Source organism: Harmonia axyridis, chromosome 3 (genome assembly GCF_914767665.1).
Source record: "Harmonia axyridis chromosome 3, icHarAxyr1.1, whole genome shotgun sequence".
NCBI lineage: Eukaryota > Metazoa > Arthropoda > Insecta > Coleoptera > Coccinellidae > Harmonia > Harmonia axyridis.
The window spans coordinates 10,678,218-10,696,457 of NC_059503.1; the positions used below are offsets into that span (position 1 = coordinate 10,678,218).

The 18,240-nt window shown below is 36.2% G+C and overlaps 1 protein-coding gene across 5 annotated transcripts in view; it reads right to left on the reverse strand.

Annotated features, from left to right (window-relative positions):
* The window catches only part of LOC123676812 (probable G-protein coupled receptor No18), a 174,346-nt gene that overhangs the window by 40,593 nt on the left and 115,513 nt on the right, over positions 1–18,240 (reverse strand). Inside the window, exon 1 of one of the 5 annotated variants that reach the window (XM_045613041.1) lies at positions 16,251–16,347. The exons of the other annotated variants lie outside the window; for them this stretch is intronic. The gene's annotated coding sequence lies outside the window, so the exon portion shown is untranslated. Of the gene's footprint in view, positions 1–16,250; positions 16,348–18,240 lie in introns of those variants that run through there. 5 annotated transcript variants of the gene reach the window in all.

Consider the following 18,240-nt stretch of genomic DNA (forward strand, 5'->3'; position numbering starts at 1 on the left):
TCTACACAGTTCAATTTAGGAATGGAAAAAGGCCAAATAATACTTTAAGATTATATCTCCAATTAACACTGATTTACATTTGATTTTTCATCAAAGAGTAATCAAGTGGATTGAAATCTGGAGACTATCTCTTGCGCCAAACTATCTTCTAAAAAAACTTGTGCCTATTGAACTTTTTATTTGAAATGACTTGGACTATAACAAATCAAAAACTCAGCCAATTTGACTGGAGGTCAGTTTCTCTAATGAAGTGTGCGGTAATTTTGAAATGTTCATACCAACTTTTGTTTGCATCGTTTCATCAGATCTCCACATCTAGATAAACTACTCGACAACAATGAAATTGAACTCTTTTATGGTCGTTAAAGTATTCAGTAATAAAAAAACTTCTTCTGGGTTAGAACTGTTGCAGTTATGCGAATTTTAACCTTGAAACGTTACGATTCGACTACTTCTTGTCCTCCCCAAATAATAATGGGAATAAAAGCTTCCCGAACTTCGCTGAAAGCGAGTTCGGAAAAACTGGTTCATCCTTGTTATGCCCGTTCAAAGTTCACGATTTCTCGCCAGATAATGTGGAATTTGGCGGAGAACTTCAGGTTTATATTTTTAACGACTGCCAACACAATTTGTTTCACGTTTCGAAGTTCATTCGACGTATTTCCAGGTGTGCCCTTACGCCATTACTTGCACTTCCGCTTTTATGCTCTCTCTAGAAAATGAGAACATGTTACACAATTATTTTTAGAATTTTTTTTCAAAGGCAACTACCTTAGTTGTTTTTGTAAGAAGGTGAGTTCTCTCTACGTTGAAATTTGATGAACAAGCTGTGCTTTATGTAGATTATAGATGTCAACTGGAGTAGAGCGAATTTGATCATTAATTTAGTATAACGTTATTCGAGAAATTCTACTGAGTCTTCGTGTTATCAAATAACAATTGAATACTGAGTCTTAATTCGGTCAGGCGGTAGTTTTTGAAGTCCCCTTCTCTTCTCTTGTGAGATAGAGAGAGGGGAGATCATCTGGAAAAGACATAACGCTAGTTCCTTACGTATCGATTTATCCTAGTAAACTCCTACCTCTAGCCGCGTTGAAGAACTTCGGTTCAAAAATACGAGAAAAGCACTGTGCCCATGAAGACCACGACCCTGTTGTATACGGGGTGGTCCAGAATTCAGTGCAATGACTTTGTCGTTGGATAGAAGATAGAACAATTATTTTTATGAAAAAAAGTTCATATAAACATATATCCTAACAAGCTTCGTATTCGAGAAAGAGGGTGTTAAAGTTTGAAGATGAAAAAAACAGTTTTTTACCTATAACTTTGGTATTTTTATCTTCATTGTTTTAATTTTTAGGTATTGAAGTCTATGCCATCAAGTTCCTGTTTTCTTCGAACTATTTCCTTTCTAATGGTAGGTTTTTCAAACAGGTGCTCGGTTCCCTTATGGGTTCCAACTTAAGTCCTTCCATTGCTGAAGTAGTAATGGATTTCCTTCTGGAATGCATTCTTGCCATTCTTTCCTTTCATCAAGAAATATGTTGATCAAATATGTGCTGTAAAAAGATCAGGTTGCTTTCGTTCTAGACAGGTTACGTTGTAGGAAGAAACAGCGAATGGTGTCCCATTCCTGGATACAAGGTTGATTCGAACACTGGAAAATAGGCTGATTCTGGATTGGTACCGAAACATAATTTTTCATTAGGTTAAAATAATTTTAGGACTGAATCAAACAAACATTTTTCTCAATAGATAAATTGCTTTATTCATCACACTGAAGATAAAAGGAAGAAATAATTCATTTTGTATTGAGAAAGAAACCTGTCGAACCTCCTCAAAAAGAGGTTTGAAGTTCTGCTGGTGATTATCATAAATTTCAACACTTTATAATAATAGGTTGCGTTCGAATCGAAGAAGCATCAACACTTTCCTATCAACTTCCGAGAGAAAAGAACGAAATAAACGTTTATGGCCCACAATTTTCCACATTTTCACGAATGATCCTCAACGTATTTCCTGTCGACAAAACCCTGAACTGGAAAAAACGACGATTATTTTTATTTTATGGTTTCTTGAGCCTACTCATCATCGACCTTCATGAATTACGACATATAGAGGAACCACACACGGAACTGGAAGAGGTAAAGGGTGTTTTTTTAGAGCTATAGAACTTTAAATTGCAATAAAACAACGATGGATTATTCGATTGACATGAATTTTATTTATCCGTAAGATAATCATGAGGCATTACATTTTAAATATGATTTCTCGCATATGACCGCCACGGCTGGCTCGGATTTAGCCTAATCTAGACGTCCAATTTTCGATGACTTTTTCCAACATTTGTGGCCGTATATCGGCAATAACACGGCGAATGTTGTCTTCCAAATGGTCAAGGGTTTGTGGCTTATCCGCATAGACTAATGACTTTACATAGCCCCACAGAAAGTAGTCTAGAGGTGTTAAATCACAAGATTTTGGAGGCCAATTCACAGGTCCAAAACATGAAATTAGGCGGTCACCAAACGTGTCTTTCAATAAATCGATTGTGGCACGAGCTGTGTTACATGTTGCGCCGTCTTTTTGGAACCACAGCTCCTGGACATCATGGTTGTTCAATTCAGGAATGAAAAAGTTAGTATTCATGTTTCTATACCGATCACCATTGACTGTAACGTTCTGGCCATTATCGTTTTTGAAGAAGTACGGACCAATGATTCCACCAGTCCATAAAGCGCACCAAACAGTCATTTTTCATAGATGTAACGGGGTTCCGACATACACTTGAGGATTAGCTTCACTCCAAATGCGGCAGTTTTGTTTGTTGACGTAGCCATTCAACTAGAAGTGCGCGTCATCGCTAAACAAAATAAAATGAACGTAGTGCGCGATACGTATTCCGCACAGAACCATTATTTTCGAAATAAAATTGCACTATTTGCAAGCGTTGTTCAGGCGCGAGTCTATTCATGATGAATTGCCAAACCAAACTGAGAATAAATCACTTGACAGCTGTTAAATCGGTCGCCATCTTGAACAGTAATGCCAACTTAAAGTTATATACCTCGAAAAAAACACCCTTTAGACGGGAATTCAGCATGCCATCAAGCAAGCCACACCACTAAAAAGAGTGAAATGCGGAATGAATATGATTCCCTCCAATTCAATTATCCCAACATTACCGTGCTCAGAGAGCGTGGAATAAGTGACCTTTTTTTTATTACATTAAACCTGTAATATCGCCGAAACAGTGGAGAAAAAGCTGCTGCCAGATCGAAAGAACGGATACCATCACACCCCCGTGCACTTTTGAAGTTTTTCCAATATCTGAGTTCGGCTTTTTTGTCCTGTTTTTTTCAGATAGGAATTTTAAACATCCCTGAAAGGAACCCGCAGTGTGTGAGATCTCAGCCGTATTTTAGTCCCACGGGGATGATATCATCTGCGGACGATTTTATCCTCGATTTTACCCTATGTAATAACGGTGTGTTTGCTTATTTTGAATTTGAAAAATCATTTCGTCGATGATCACTGTGGGAGTGTCGTAAACACTGTCGTAAAAAGAGTGAATTGAAGTGTTCGTGAATATTGTTTGTTAAAGCTGTGTCAAGAGAATGCTGCTATGAAAATGAGAAAATCTAGAGATATATCCTTTATAGCTATTCAGTTTAATAAGGTACACAATTAAAAGAGTTAGGTCAGAATCTTTTACGTAACTTTTCAGTGATCGGGTTTTGGATAAATCAACAGAATGAGATTAAGCTAACGGGTGTTTTTTTTTCGAGGTATATAACTTTAAGTTGGCATTACTGTTCAAGATGGCGACCGATTTAACAGCTGTCAAATGATTTATTCTCAGTTTGGTTTGGCAATTCATCATGAATAGACTCACGCCCGAACAACGCTTGCAAATAGTGCAAATTCATTTCGAAAATAATGGTTCTGTGCGGAATACGTATCGCGCACTACGTCCATTTTATTTTGTTTGGCTACGTCAACATACAAAACTGCCGCATTTGGAGTGAAGCTAATCCTCAATACCGTTACATCCAGAAAAACTGACTGTTTGGTGCGCTTTATGGGCTGGTGGAATCATTGGTCCGTACTTCTTCAAAAACGATGATGGCCAGAACGTTACAGTCAATGGTGATCGGTATAGAGCCATGATTACTAACTTTTTCATTCCTGAATTGAACAACCATGATGTCCAGGAGCTGTGGTTCCAACAAGACGGCGCAACATGTCACACAGCTCGTGCCACAATCGATTTATTGAAAGACACGTTTGGTGACCGCCTAATTTCACGTTTTGGACCTGTGAATTGGCCTCCAAGATCTTGTGATTTAACACCGCTAAACTACTTTCTGTGGGGCTATGTAAAGTCATTGGTCTATGCGGATAAGCCACAAACCCTTGACCATTTGGAAGACAACATTCGCCGTGTTATTGCCGATATACTGCCACAAATGTTGGAAAAAGTCATCGAAAATTGGACGTCCAGATTGGACTACATCCGAGCCAGCCGTGGCGGCCATATGCCAGAAATCATATTTAAAATGTAGTGCCACAAGATTATCTTGCGGATAAATAAAATTCATGTCAATCGAATAATCCATCATTGTTTTATTGCAATTTAAAGTTCTATAGCTCTAAAAAAAACACCCTTTATATCCTTTTTTTTCACCTTTCACTGACAAAACGATGAATATGACACTTGTATATCCACAACGACAGAATTCAACAAATTTTCAATGAGTTTCATACACCTTAATGCAATCGGATGACTGTATGCTAATTGCGATTAATCCACTCAATACATGATAGGTATGCTCTGGTCGCATAATCTGTTAGGTAATATTGGATGGATTCAGCTAATTATCACATAGAATTGAATATCGATGCATCAATTCAAAATCAAATTGGGATTGTTACCTATATTATGTCCCTTAGTTAGAATTCTGGGTTAATTTTAAGTTATATTCTTGTTCACTATTATATAGTTCTATTAGTATTACATTCTAGGTTATAATTATAATTTTATCTCGTGGAGTAAATTTCTTGTTACAAGTACAATCCGAATTTTTTTTATTCCGGAAAGACACGTCATTACTCATGTCAACAGCTCATGCAGAATCAATCAAAGGAATTAAAGTTCTTCCCAATACCACAAAAACTTTCTGAATTATTTACAGCTGAGTAGACGAAGAAAATGTTTAATAAAAGTTCTTTCTTCATCTCGGTTTCCTTTGGGAAATTCCAAACGTAATTCTCTATTATGGACCTTTTGGAGGCACTCACTCGAAATACAGGTGATTACAACGGTTTCTTTCAATTCAGGTCAATGAACAATCACTTACTGAACATTAGACATTTCTCCGTGCTCTGAGAATTAGTGCATGTTTCTCAGACTCCTAACCAGACATTATTTCCCTTGGTAATTTAGGGAATTTCAGAGATGTCAGAGACGAACTAATAAGATAGGAGATGTGTGGATATTCGAGTTCTGAGATCAAGAAATGAATGAGTATCTCAGCCTTTTCGATGAACCAATGAAACTTTACTTTGACACGTAACTTCGAAATTGATGAACGTAGATACAGATACTTATTGAAGCACAGTCATATGAATACAAGTTGGAATTATGAACTTCCTGCTCTCGTTTTTGAAATATGAGCCCCAAAGTTGAATCATTATGGAATACAATCACACAATTTATCTGCAAATTGATATGTCATGATGAACCTGAGCAAGAGTACCTACTTTCATTTGTTGTTGAGGAAATGAAAAAGCTTCTAAAAATTCGTATTTCGTATTATTTCTTCTATTTCGTTACACACTCAACGTACATTCTTGAAAGAATTATCTTTGTAATTATCAATATAAAATTTTGTATGGAAAAATTTCTGCCGAGAATTGATAAGTAGTCGCTACCGAACCTCATCTGCCGGCCCTTTTCTATGGTTTCGAAGCTGTTTTCCACATGAGATTCTTCATGTTTATTTAAATTAACTATTTCAAGCTTTGTACAAAATTTAGTCTAGATAGCATAATTAAAACCATAGAAAAGTGCAGCAAAATATCGAAAAACAATAATCTAACATGCCAATAAAAGCAGATCCGGCCGAGTTGAAATTTCGCAAAATTTCAACTGTTTCCACAAAATATTGCGATGTTGCCATGTATACAAAAATCCGGAGAAATCAGGAATTTTTTTGCATTTCTTGGGATTTTTTTCGAGTTGTAGCCAGTTCTTTTCGTTCAACAATACATATTGAATGCCTGCAGATATTCCATACGAAATCAGATCATTAACTTCATGTTTTTATAGCAATGTCAAGTGGTAGTTCGATTATGAGCAATAAACCCACATTCCATTTCCAGCGTGAACCAATTATGACCAATTTTCGTGCACGTGCAAGTTGGCGTCGATTCAACCGAAAACTCCACAAGATTATTAATTTGCACGCGCCAAAACAATGGCAACGTCGAATACAAACCCAAATTAATTTTCGGCGGCAATAGAAACTCATGTAACAATACAGCTAGAACTCCGTTTCCGGTTATGCCGAAGTTTAGTCAAGTCCTGCGGAGGCAACGGTCAGGAAACCTATTTTCCAAATGGAAAATATGGGGAAAACTCGGCGGAAATGGAAATACGGCATTCAACCTCTCCCGCGATTCCGTGATTTTCTCGAAAGCGGGCAACAAAAGATAATTTGGGATTTAATCTGGCAGGTACCGGAGAAAGCGAGAAATGGAAAAAATCCTTTTCATCTCCACCAACCCGATAACATTTCAGTTGGCTAAAACTGAAGTCATTTCCGGCGTGGTAAGAAGTCGGTTACGGTCTTCTGGAATTAGAGGTATCGATTTTTTTTTTCGGATAACTATAATAGACGTAACAGTTCTTACTCATGAACTCATTAGAATAGCTTTTTTGAAAACGCCAAAATCTGTCTGCTCACAGATGGCGCTATGGGTTTTTCGCGGCACGCTACTTTGGCCCCGTCGGAAATAATGGGGTCGTCGCGTTGCAACAGATTCACTTCTCCACGATGGTGTGAGAAGTTGTGTCTTGGGCAGAAATCACTGGATAGACTAACTGATGAGTCCTCCATCCATCTCGGGACGAAACATCTAACCCCTAGGAGTAGGCGCATCTCGTAACTTTGCTCGAGAATAACTCACCAAAGAACTTTTATTCTTAACCCAACCTATTCATACAAACTCAAGGAGGCCGATGATACTGTTAACGAAACCGACAACATCCTTAGTTGCCTTGATTGTTACCTCGTGAGTACCCCGGATTGACTTTTCCATATGAGTGGTTTATAGGACTTTCAACCATGGACTACCTCTGTTCTACAGAGTTTGCAAATTTCATCTTTTGACTTTCCCATACGGCAAAAAAAGATATATATTTGCACCTTCTGTGACTTGATAGCAATCCCATTAGCACGAGCACAGCTCGTGGCAGCTTCAAGAGCTTTCTGTTGTAGGTAAAGCAATTACCGACAGCACCACAAATTTATTCGTCTGAGCAAGACTAGGACTGTGCCTCCAAAGAGTTATTCTATAGTTCAACACCCATTGTTGAAGACATGCTTTATATTGGTCGTTTCCTAGCGCTCAAAAAAGCTCAGGATCAACAGAATGACATATTACAGAATTTTTCCATTTTCATTTCCATCAAAATGATAGTTTTGCAGTTATCAAAAAAAAAAATTTTTTTGAACGGCAGTATTTACGGAACCCCTAGTCGGATTTTGCCTATTAACGAACATACCTTGAAAATTTAGAGATTCTAAGATCGATTTCATTTACGGTAGATCGGGCATAATTGAATTTAACCATTAATTATTAATCAATGAGTCAAACCCATTCGTTTGAGACCATTCTCCGATGAAAATTCGTAAATTGCAGTGACGAAATAATGAAGCTATCTGTTCGGGGAACTACCGTTCAATTGCCACCATTTGTCTCATTGTGGAACAGCTGAAATCACCAGTGTATGTGGAAAATGAAACCTTTTTGTCGATCGTAATTTGTGAAAAATTCCAATTTTCATTATAAATTTGCTTTCATCAGCAATCCTTTGGGTCGTTACTATTCGGGCTTTTCATTTCCAAATTCACACCAATTGCATTTTCATATGAAAAGCTAATTCACTTCCGCAAAAATACTGCAACTTTTATACTATGCTTTATTTCCTCTTTCAATTCAAAATATCCCGACACGTAAAAAAATATAAAATGAACGTAAATATTGTAAATGAATTTTAATGAATAGCCAGCTGTGCGATCTGAATATGGGGTTATTTATTCCGAAGTTCGAATGAAAATTTGAAAATTTTATTTCTCTAGAATATGGAAGCATTATTGTATGTTATTAAAGTAGTAATTCACATTTTCGATTTCATGAATATGTGTTGATCATACTTTGAAAACTGATTCACTTTCAATTTGTATTATTATTATTCTCTGAATCGGGCTCTGTAGGCCTTCCGGGAACTGTGACCAATATGATCTTTTGGTCTTAACCCTACCTATTCATACAAACCCCGGGAGGCCGTCGATACGGTTAGCGAAACCGACAATATGTTTAGGAGCCTTAGCTATTACTTCATTAGTATCCAGAACTGAGGATGTGTTCGGCTGTTTCTGCTTCCTTTCCACAGAGCCTGTAGATCTCACTTACATGCTGACTTACATATGCGGTACAAAAGGTATTTGCACCGACAGTGTCCTGTCAGCAGTCCCACCATTACCCGAAGCTCAGCTCATGGTAGCTTCAGAAGTTTCCGTGAATAGGTCGGTGAAAGCACCACAAATTTCTTTGCCTGAGCAAGACCCGGACTGTCTCTCTAGATGGTTTTTCTATTGTCCCACTCCCATTGTTGGACCTTTCTCAAGCCCACAGAAGGGCTCAGTACCTACAGGTGTTAACCTTGATGCCTTTCTGTAAGTTCATCGGCTTTTTCGTTGCCTTCAATACCACAATGCCCTGGTACCCATTGAAGAGTTACTTTATTCCCTTTGGCCAGTTGCTTAATCGTATTACGGCACTTTCATGTCAGGAGAGACCCCTTGCTATATGATTATAGGGATCTGTAGTGATGTAAATATGCGACATGAGGCATCTTTTGAGACACTCTTGACTTCAAGTTTAGACAGCTAGGGTATCCCAGGGATCTAGAAATTCTTGTACCTCTTTCTGATCTTATACCATATGGAGCCATCTTTATCCAAGGGATTCATTGCACTGACATGGTCATCAATGAGCGTTTCAAAAGGTTCTTCGAATTGAAATTTTTTTCATGATTTTCTGATTAAATGATTCATGAATCTTGTTCTTGAGCAAGGATGATCAAGGTATTTCAAACGATTCTTGTGCCAAATTTCATGGCAATAGTTTTTATAGCTCTAGAAAAAAGCCCTAGACGGCGGACGGTTTTTTCATCTTGAATTCTTCACCAAAACGTGTGAAAAATTTAAGGGATGTTCAACTTTTTTTTTCTCCTAAGATTCTGAATATTTATTATAGTTTATAATGAGCCAACTGGAAGATACTCCTCATATTAAGTACCCAGTGTTCAAAAATTTCAGCCTCTTACCATTTATACATAAAATTACTAGACGACCAATTTGTTTTTCGATTTCCAATGTATTATCGGCAGACGAGCGGAGAATTCCATCGTTCCTCGGATAAACTAAAATTCAATATCCCTTCGGTGGATTACCGAATCTATTTCAATCCAAGGAAAGATGGATTTGTCCGGATGGTTGGTTATGATTTCTGACGGTTTCCACTCACCCGCCCTAACAGTGTTTTTCAACTCGAGTTAGTTCTATCAAGCTTAATCGTATTTTCTCCTCAAGGAATGATTTATATCAGATCGGATAAAGGAATGATTCCACTTCGGAAAATAGACCGTGACAAATTATTCATCTAAATTATGGAACGCATCAAATGTGCGGAATCGATTATGATTCCGGTATTTTTCTTCTTCTTTTCTATTGCTTCCGAGTCTTTGAAAGATAGAAGAGGCTTTGTGATTACTTTGGGGATGGAAAAAATGTTTAAACTCTGGTTGGAGAATTTCCTTTTACAATACTATAAAGTTTTGTCATGGCACAGTTCAGTGCAATCATGAGTAAGTAGAGTGAGGAGCGTGCGTTGAGGTCTATGTTCGAGCAGATGTTCTGTGATTGCAACCCTGTCCGTCTTTCGGAACCGCTTTAGTTTAAGCAACGTTGGCCTCTGCAATGTATTCGTATGTTGGTGACAAACCATGGTGCATTTATGGCTCATATCAGCATCGTATTCTGCACGACTTGAAGTCTCTGCAGATAGGACTTTGCTTGGTGAATCCCTAAGCTGGGCATGCGTAGGTCATGACTGGGCGAGTGGTGAACTTGTAGAGGAAGAGCTTGTTCTACTGTTTTTGCAATGAAGTGGTTGCAACGAAGCCGCTGTTGTATTTCCCTTAGTCATAGCTGATGTGACGTGTTGTTCCCATGTGAGCTTCTTGTCAAGTAGCAATCCAAGATACTTGGCATCATTTTTCCATTCGATCCTCTCACCGAACATTTCGTCGTGTCCTTGGGAATCTTTATTCTTTCGGTTGAAAAGAACATCCTTGCTTTATCAGGTTTCAATTGAATTCTTCATCGAGATGGCTTCTTACAAGTACTTTTTTGCTTTTTGGGACACCATGAACTGGTAAGAATGGTGGTGTCGTCAGCAAAAAGTGCCATGGAGGTTTTCTCTGTTTTAGGCATGTCGCAAACATATAATGCAAACAGTAACGGTGACAACAGAAAACCTTGCGAGACACCGGCTGGTTGTGCCTTCTCTGAAGACAGTAATTTGGCTCTAAACTTGCGATAATGCAGGTAAGAGGTTACAATTTGAACTATGGAAGGTGGGAAACCGGCGCAAGCAGATTGTATTGCAGTTCTTTGTGCTATACTTTATCAAACGTTATGGTCTCCTCCAAGAACACTTGTTGACTTGTTTGCGGTTGAATTCATCCATGATTAGTTCCCCTTCCCCTACTTTGAGCACTTGTTGTACAGTGAAGTGTTGACTTTGAAATCCGAACTGTTTCAACTGTATGGATCTTCTTTTCTTCCGTTATACTTTTCAATCTTCCCAGAATTACCGCTTCCGTTATCTTCCATATGCACGATAGAAGACTGATCGGGTGGTAGTTCTGTGGGAATTTAGCTTCTTTGCCGACCATGAGGATTGAAACCACGAGGGCTCTTTTTTCCATTCTTTAGGGAAGTGCATTAGTCGTAGCATAGAATTGTTTACATTCGCCAGTGCTACTAAGGTTTTCCGAGGTAGATTTCGTAAAGTCCTGTCGAACTCGCTTACTGTCGTATAATTTTAAGCGAATGACAAGTCCAAACCAAGACCACGACCATTTTTGAGCACTCAGTAGTCAAAAAGTTGAAATTTCAAGAACGGTAGGAATATCTATCGATTGAAGACAATTGATTATTGTCTTAAATCGATAAATCCCAACGATCGTAATGTTTTCTAGCTTGCTGACATTATTTCTCTTCGATTTAACTAAATCAATATCAATCTTGAAACATGGATAGATAATTAAATATTCAATGAAAGCACCTTTTGAATTTTATCGCTCGATTTTCCATTCATGACGAATCAAGCAGATTCTCCAACCACCGGAGACTATTTGAATAAAACCTGCTCATACTCTGATCGGCAAATAGCTCGAACCGAAGTCTAATTGAATCGAAAAAATCGGGTAGATAATGGACGGTTCTGCCGTTTTTAGAATCTAACAGGAACGTCGGTGGGTTTATTACATCTATATCCGCATTGGAAAGCTGAATTCAATACCTTCCGATGGCTGTTAGCCTCTCTAAATGACCATGTGTGGTATTCAATGGTTAATTGGAAACTTTGGAGAGGACTTTCCGCATTGCAGACACGATAATACTAAATTATTCATGAAGAAAATATTGTTTTAATATGACTGATAATTGCCCAATTTCTGGCACAGTTTCTAACCCAAATCTCATTAATTTTATTGCTCCTGTGCGAGAGGTACAATTTTCCACGAGAGAGGGAATATTTTCAACTCTAATACTTATTATTATTATTATTACTGGATGGGTATACGTTCATTGCACCGAGATCTTATGGTCTATTTTGACCTACAAAATACTGGCTCAGAATTGATTATAATCTATAACGAATCATTTTCAGCTCGCTTACGTGTACTTCTTTTTCCTCAAAGCTTGTTCAATGGTATTTCATCTCCTTCGTATTGGATATCTAAAATATCAAGACGTATCCTTGCCAATACTCTAAAACATAAAATATTGAGGTCACGGAAATTTCACCTTCTTGCTTACGGACAGTTACTATTTTTTAAATTTCTTTGGGACTCTTATTACCCAATGCAAACCAAATTTCACCAAAATTGGACCAGTAAAACGTGAAATATTGTTTGCGAATGCCTAATATGAATTAAATATCCCAATTGATTAGGATCCACTATCCGAATATCAATACCAAATTTCATCAAATTCGGACTCGTAGAATGTAAATTAGAATATATCACCTGAGAACTTCAAGCACCCCATATCTAAAAATCCTTAAAATCTGGAATCGTCTACGATTCTTATAAAATACTCCTGGAGTGACACTGTATACCCGAGAGGTGGCGTTATGAGCGTTGCGCTACTCTTTAATGCGGCCCCGGCGGGTTAAAGAGAACCTCGGCGTTGCAGCAGAGTTACCTCTCCATGAGGTGTGAGAGGGTATTGGGCAGAGATCGTGAGATTGCCTAACTGAAGAGTCCACCAGCGATCTCGGGACGAAACACCGTAATCCCTAGAGAAAGGCACACCTACAGCATTTGGCTCGAGAAAGTCTCGCTAAACTGTTACCAAATTTCATTACATATAATGGAATATGAATTAGAGAGTAGAGACCAAATATTTTTTTCACCCCAAAAGAGAATTCATTAATGATTTCTCAATGATATTCTTCACGGTATTGACAGTTGTATTTTCAAGGTTAGAGTTGTCATGGTTACGAGTTTGAGGTCAAGGCACCTGATCTAAAACCTCCGATATCGACACAAACGCCATCAAAATAATTCCAATCAAATTGTCGATGAAAGCTTGGAGACTCAAATGACTGGGTATGAAGATATTTAGGAAGATTTAATGGTGACTCACTCTATTTAGCAATTAACCTAAATGTACGCGGCGGACGTATAGTTACATACTCGTATAGACAATAAAGCAACTCGAAGCACTTGTTAATCGTATTGCCGAGCACAACTACAATCTGGTTTCGGAGCCAGATCGCCCCACATTAATATAAACAACCCTCTCGACAATGAGTTATCATCCGGTTTCAAAGTTTCAAGCAAGTTCACTCATGTGATAATTGCCGTGGTCATGTTAGAACGTGAGAAGTTTTACACGATGACAGATGTTGATTAATAGACCGTACTGTATAACCGCTACGGTTATCGCAATAATATGATATTTTAATATTCATTAAAATGCAGAGGGGCCACTTCTCTGGTAATTATTCTCTTGTTAACGAGACAATTAACAGGTGTTTGGGCTGTGCGGTTTGGAACAGGTTTAGCTTAGGGTTTTCCCAAGGAAATTTTTCATCAGGGGCTAGGTTTTTAAGCTGTTTTTCTTTATATAACCTGGTTCACATGTTTTATAATATTAGTCAACATGTTCAAAAATTGAATCAATAATTTCTTTTGATTATCAGTCTAATAATACTGTTTTGAAGAAGTGTCTGGAATTGGTCAACTATAAACACAATACAGGAAGTCCTACAGAAAAAATCACTCAGTTAGTTCGAGGCCTACTCAGTTCAATCACATTTTTCCTCAAAAATTCAACTTTATTCGTCAATATAGTCACTTTCAACAGTTATACAGGTGCTTCAAAGCTCCTAACTTTGCAATAATTTTTCTGTTGAAAGATTCGTCTTTGCCTTCAGCAAATAGTATTAAAGAGAGATCGAGTTCATAAATATATTTCAATTACTTAATAAAAAATGTTTGATTTCTTACCAGTCGCTTCTAAATAACGATAGTATTTTGGTTCAACACGCTGTAACATATTAGGTCTTATCAATTTCATTACATACAAACACTTTTCTTCTAAAAAAGTACTTTATAGGAAATAAGATAATAATATGTTCACCTTTAGCAAGCGGATATTAAAAAATTTAAAAATCTCAATATTAGAAATTCGTTTAGGAATTGGAGTACTTCAATGAACTTTAGTTCCAATTTTTTTTTTCACCGAAACGAATGGCTACTAGCATATTCGTTGAAAAAATTGCGAAACCTTCAGAATTGAGGGTCACCCGACCCCTATTAGCATTTAAGATTCTTGAAGGGTTGCCACAGACGAATTTGTGAATGCCCCATCCACATAAAAATAGACCTTTCTGTGCGTTTACCGAAAACACTCATTTCCATACTTGCTGATTCTTGCCGCACTTATGGGGGTCATCCGTAAGTATTATTGATGCAAATTTATTGAATCCGTACTGAAAATAGGCCCCTTTTGAAATAAAGGAATAATCGAATCATAGTTGAACAGATTTTCAGGTATCGATTTCACTCCACGCTGATGTGAGTTATCTTTCATAATATTTCCTGTTAATGGCTAATCTGTGCCTCGTTAATTGTATTTTCTCATCAGGATAATGTGATGGTTGTGGTGGCGCAAAATCCTTGAATTTAATTGATAAGAAAAATTTGGTACCTACATGAAATTTTATTTGTAACGTAGATTGCATTAGAGATTGTTTTGTTAGACATTTCAATCCATTATAACAATGGAAAAACACAATCTTAAAGAACAGAAAAGTACCAGCGAACAAACTACAAAAAAAGTTGAAATTCAAACTCCATATTACAATTGCGTTAACTGAATTTCGATCATTCTTTTTTTCTGGCTTCTTACAAGGGTTATTTTGGGAAATATCTGGACATGTATTGTTTCCCTCGAAAAAAAAAGAGTTTCATTTATACATCGGCAAAACTTCATTGTAATCGTTGCCAATTGATTTTTTATGAATGAGTGAATAATTCTTTCAAATTCAGGTTTTAGTTTATATTTTCAGTTTCAATCATTTGATTGCTATTCAATTTTGATATCATGAATTTTTCATGAAAGAAAATAAATGGAAAAGGAACTTTTCAACGAAACTTTTCATTAGAGTTTACTTTAAATAAATAATATAAAAAGGGGAATCAATTCATATTTCCCTTTTTTCATTTAATTTGTTATAGAATCTTTGTTTGTGAATACAAAACATTGCTGTTGAACTACACTATGTATTCTATTCATGAAGGTATGTTGATATACCGATTAATAATTCGATGAATTTTGTATAGCTATCCTAATAGAAATCAAACAAAAACTATTCATCCATTGTGCTAATTTATCAAATATACACATTATACTTATAGACCATTTATCTGAGTATCAATTTTTCACTGTGAACTTGCCAAAAACTAACTTTTCTTCCAGTTGGAGTAAGATGGGTATAAAGAATACTAATCCATACGGAACAGGACAAAATTACCTTAGAGTTTTCATTATATTGTTCTCATTTAATTTGATCCTCAATCATAGTACACACAGAAGAATGAAGTTAATAGACCTATTTGCTTTAGAACAAACTTGTGATTTATAATTTCACCAAGTTTAATTCAAAATATGTATATAAAATTAGGCTTATGTAAAACCCTATTTGTTCTCCATTGTTGACCAATATAAAACACTCTTCTGAATAATAAAGATGTGAGCAGTCTTTAATATGTGATACTATTAAAAGCATTGTTCTTTGGTGTTGTTACATTTGGTTTACGTTTTATATTGTTTCATAATGAAGCACAAATGAAAGTTTTCAGGGGCCCCTAGCGTCAAAACTAGCCTATAGAAAATTTTTCTTATTGAAATTTTTGTTCGGAATGATTTGGACTATTAAATATGAAAAATTCAGTAGATTTCACAGGGGGCCACTTTCCTCAATAAACTATGTGGTATCCTTTGAGTTCTATACGTCATATAAGTCATAAATTTTAGGCAAGGCTCTGAGGTTTTATTAAATTTAATGGAGAGTGGTTTAAAAATTGACAGAGTAGAATCAGGTAAACAGTGAGATAAAGATGGTATAATTCAATACTTCATCTGAATTAGAATTTTACTCACATCGCAGTAACACAAATTGCAAATACGTCGGCTATCCGAATCTGTAATTATTATATTTTCGAACTAATTCATTTCAGCGTAGAAACTAATCAGCGGAAGGAATATTCAAACTTATCTGAATTATTCAGACGCACAATATTATCCTTCCCTGTTGCAATATGACACTGATTAATTTACTTTTGAATTATGGTGTTGAATATTTATCTCCCGATTTCCCCATTTATGAAATTCAGGGATATATAATATAAATATAATTATTCATTCTTTTTATGCGCTCATTCTAGAGAATGAGGCGTTATAATTTTGCTTGCTAAGTTTCAAATTTCAAACTAGACTCAATATATCAGAAATTATTTGCCATTGTGGATTCTATGAAATTTATAATGATGAAAAAGTAGCAACATATCTTCAAAATAACATACATATAAATGCAATTATTTTATTTTGGAACCGAATATCTAGTGAAATTTTCTGTAGGGAAATTATTGATGACATGAAGTAAGTAGATACCTATTATGTGGATTGAATCGACCTTGTCATTGAGCTTTATATTCATAAATTTTTCTGGAATTACGTGTAATTCATTCCTTCATTTCACTCAGTCTTTATAGGGGAACCATTTCCATGAAAATTCAATGAAAATATAATGGCGGAACAATCAACAGAAAGTAGGTTTATGTACCAATTCCCATCATCTTAATGGCTTAGAACTCAGACAAATGCATCATCAATTTCACGGATGCTCAGATAAAATGGGAATTTGGAATAATTTAAGGATCACAATTGGATAAGGAATTATTCACATCTCATATGCTTCCTTAGCAGTGTTTTTGATGCAAATTTGTATCTTTTCAGTCGATAACTTGATGAGTTAATTAAGGAATTAAAATTTTGTACGAAGATTGAAATTAGTCTTTTAATACAGACGGAAAATTCGGTTATCTGTTGTAATAGAAATATCTGAAATATCAAGTACTATTTGTTTGTTCTTATTCTTTTTGAATTTTCTATGGCTCTGGTAGAGCTATCTACACAAAAATTTCAGATTCAAATGGTTATTCTTCATATATGCACAACATCTCATTTTGATCAATTTTGTCATCACGTAATTATTGGGTCTTCCTCATCAATATTCTAACGATGTGATCTCTTTGAAATTTTGCACATAGCTCAATTGAGATTCTATAATATTCAGTGAGAAAAGTATTACCATAAAAATGATTCAAATAATAAATTATCAATTCGGCATGATATATTATAACGCAGATAGAAAAATCTGTTATTGGCAAAAAAAGATCCAATTTTTTCGCTTGAAACGATAAACGCGGAAATATCCTATCATATCCAGTCAACCAGGTTTAAATTCAATATGTTGAAGGGGGAAGAGAACAGAGTCAAGCCAAAACTAATATTTTATCCGATGATGTTTGTTTGCATTAGAATATCCAATTTTGTAAAAAGAATTGGAAACAAACATTCTCTGAGAGAAATTCCCAGTTGATCCTTAAACGCAACAGGATCCACTCGAAGGGGACAGAAAAATTGGGGAGGACGAAGTTTGCTGTGGATTTGTGACACGATTAAGAACTACAATACTAGAAGGCTGTTAAATGAAACACGTAGTAAGACTAGAAGTAAGTTCTGAATTCATATCTAGAAAAAGTAGGTATATTTTATTGGATTGTCCGATTATGAACAAGATAATTCTTCTATTTATCGTCATCCTCCTAGAATATAAGTTCCAAACTGATATACAGTGTTTTGAGAAAAATTGATGGTTTTAGATATTTGTTTGTTGAAATAACACTTGAAAATAACGTACTATCCGCTGAAGTTCCTGTATATACTTATTTGAATTGCAAATTTGAGTCGATGTCCCCAGAAGTGACCATACACCGTCCAAACCCTCATCTTCTCTGATATGAGAGCTGGAGGTTTATATCATCAAATTCAAAATTTCTCGCTTCACTTAGTCATTACAAGCATTTTT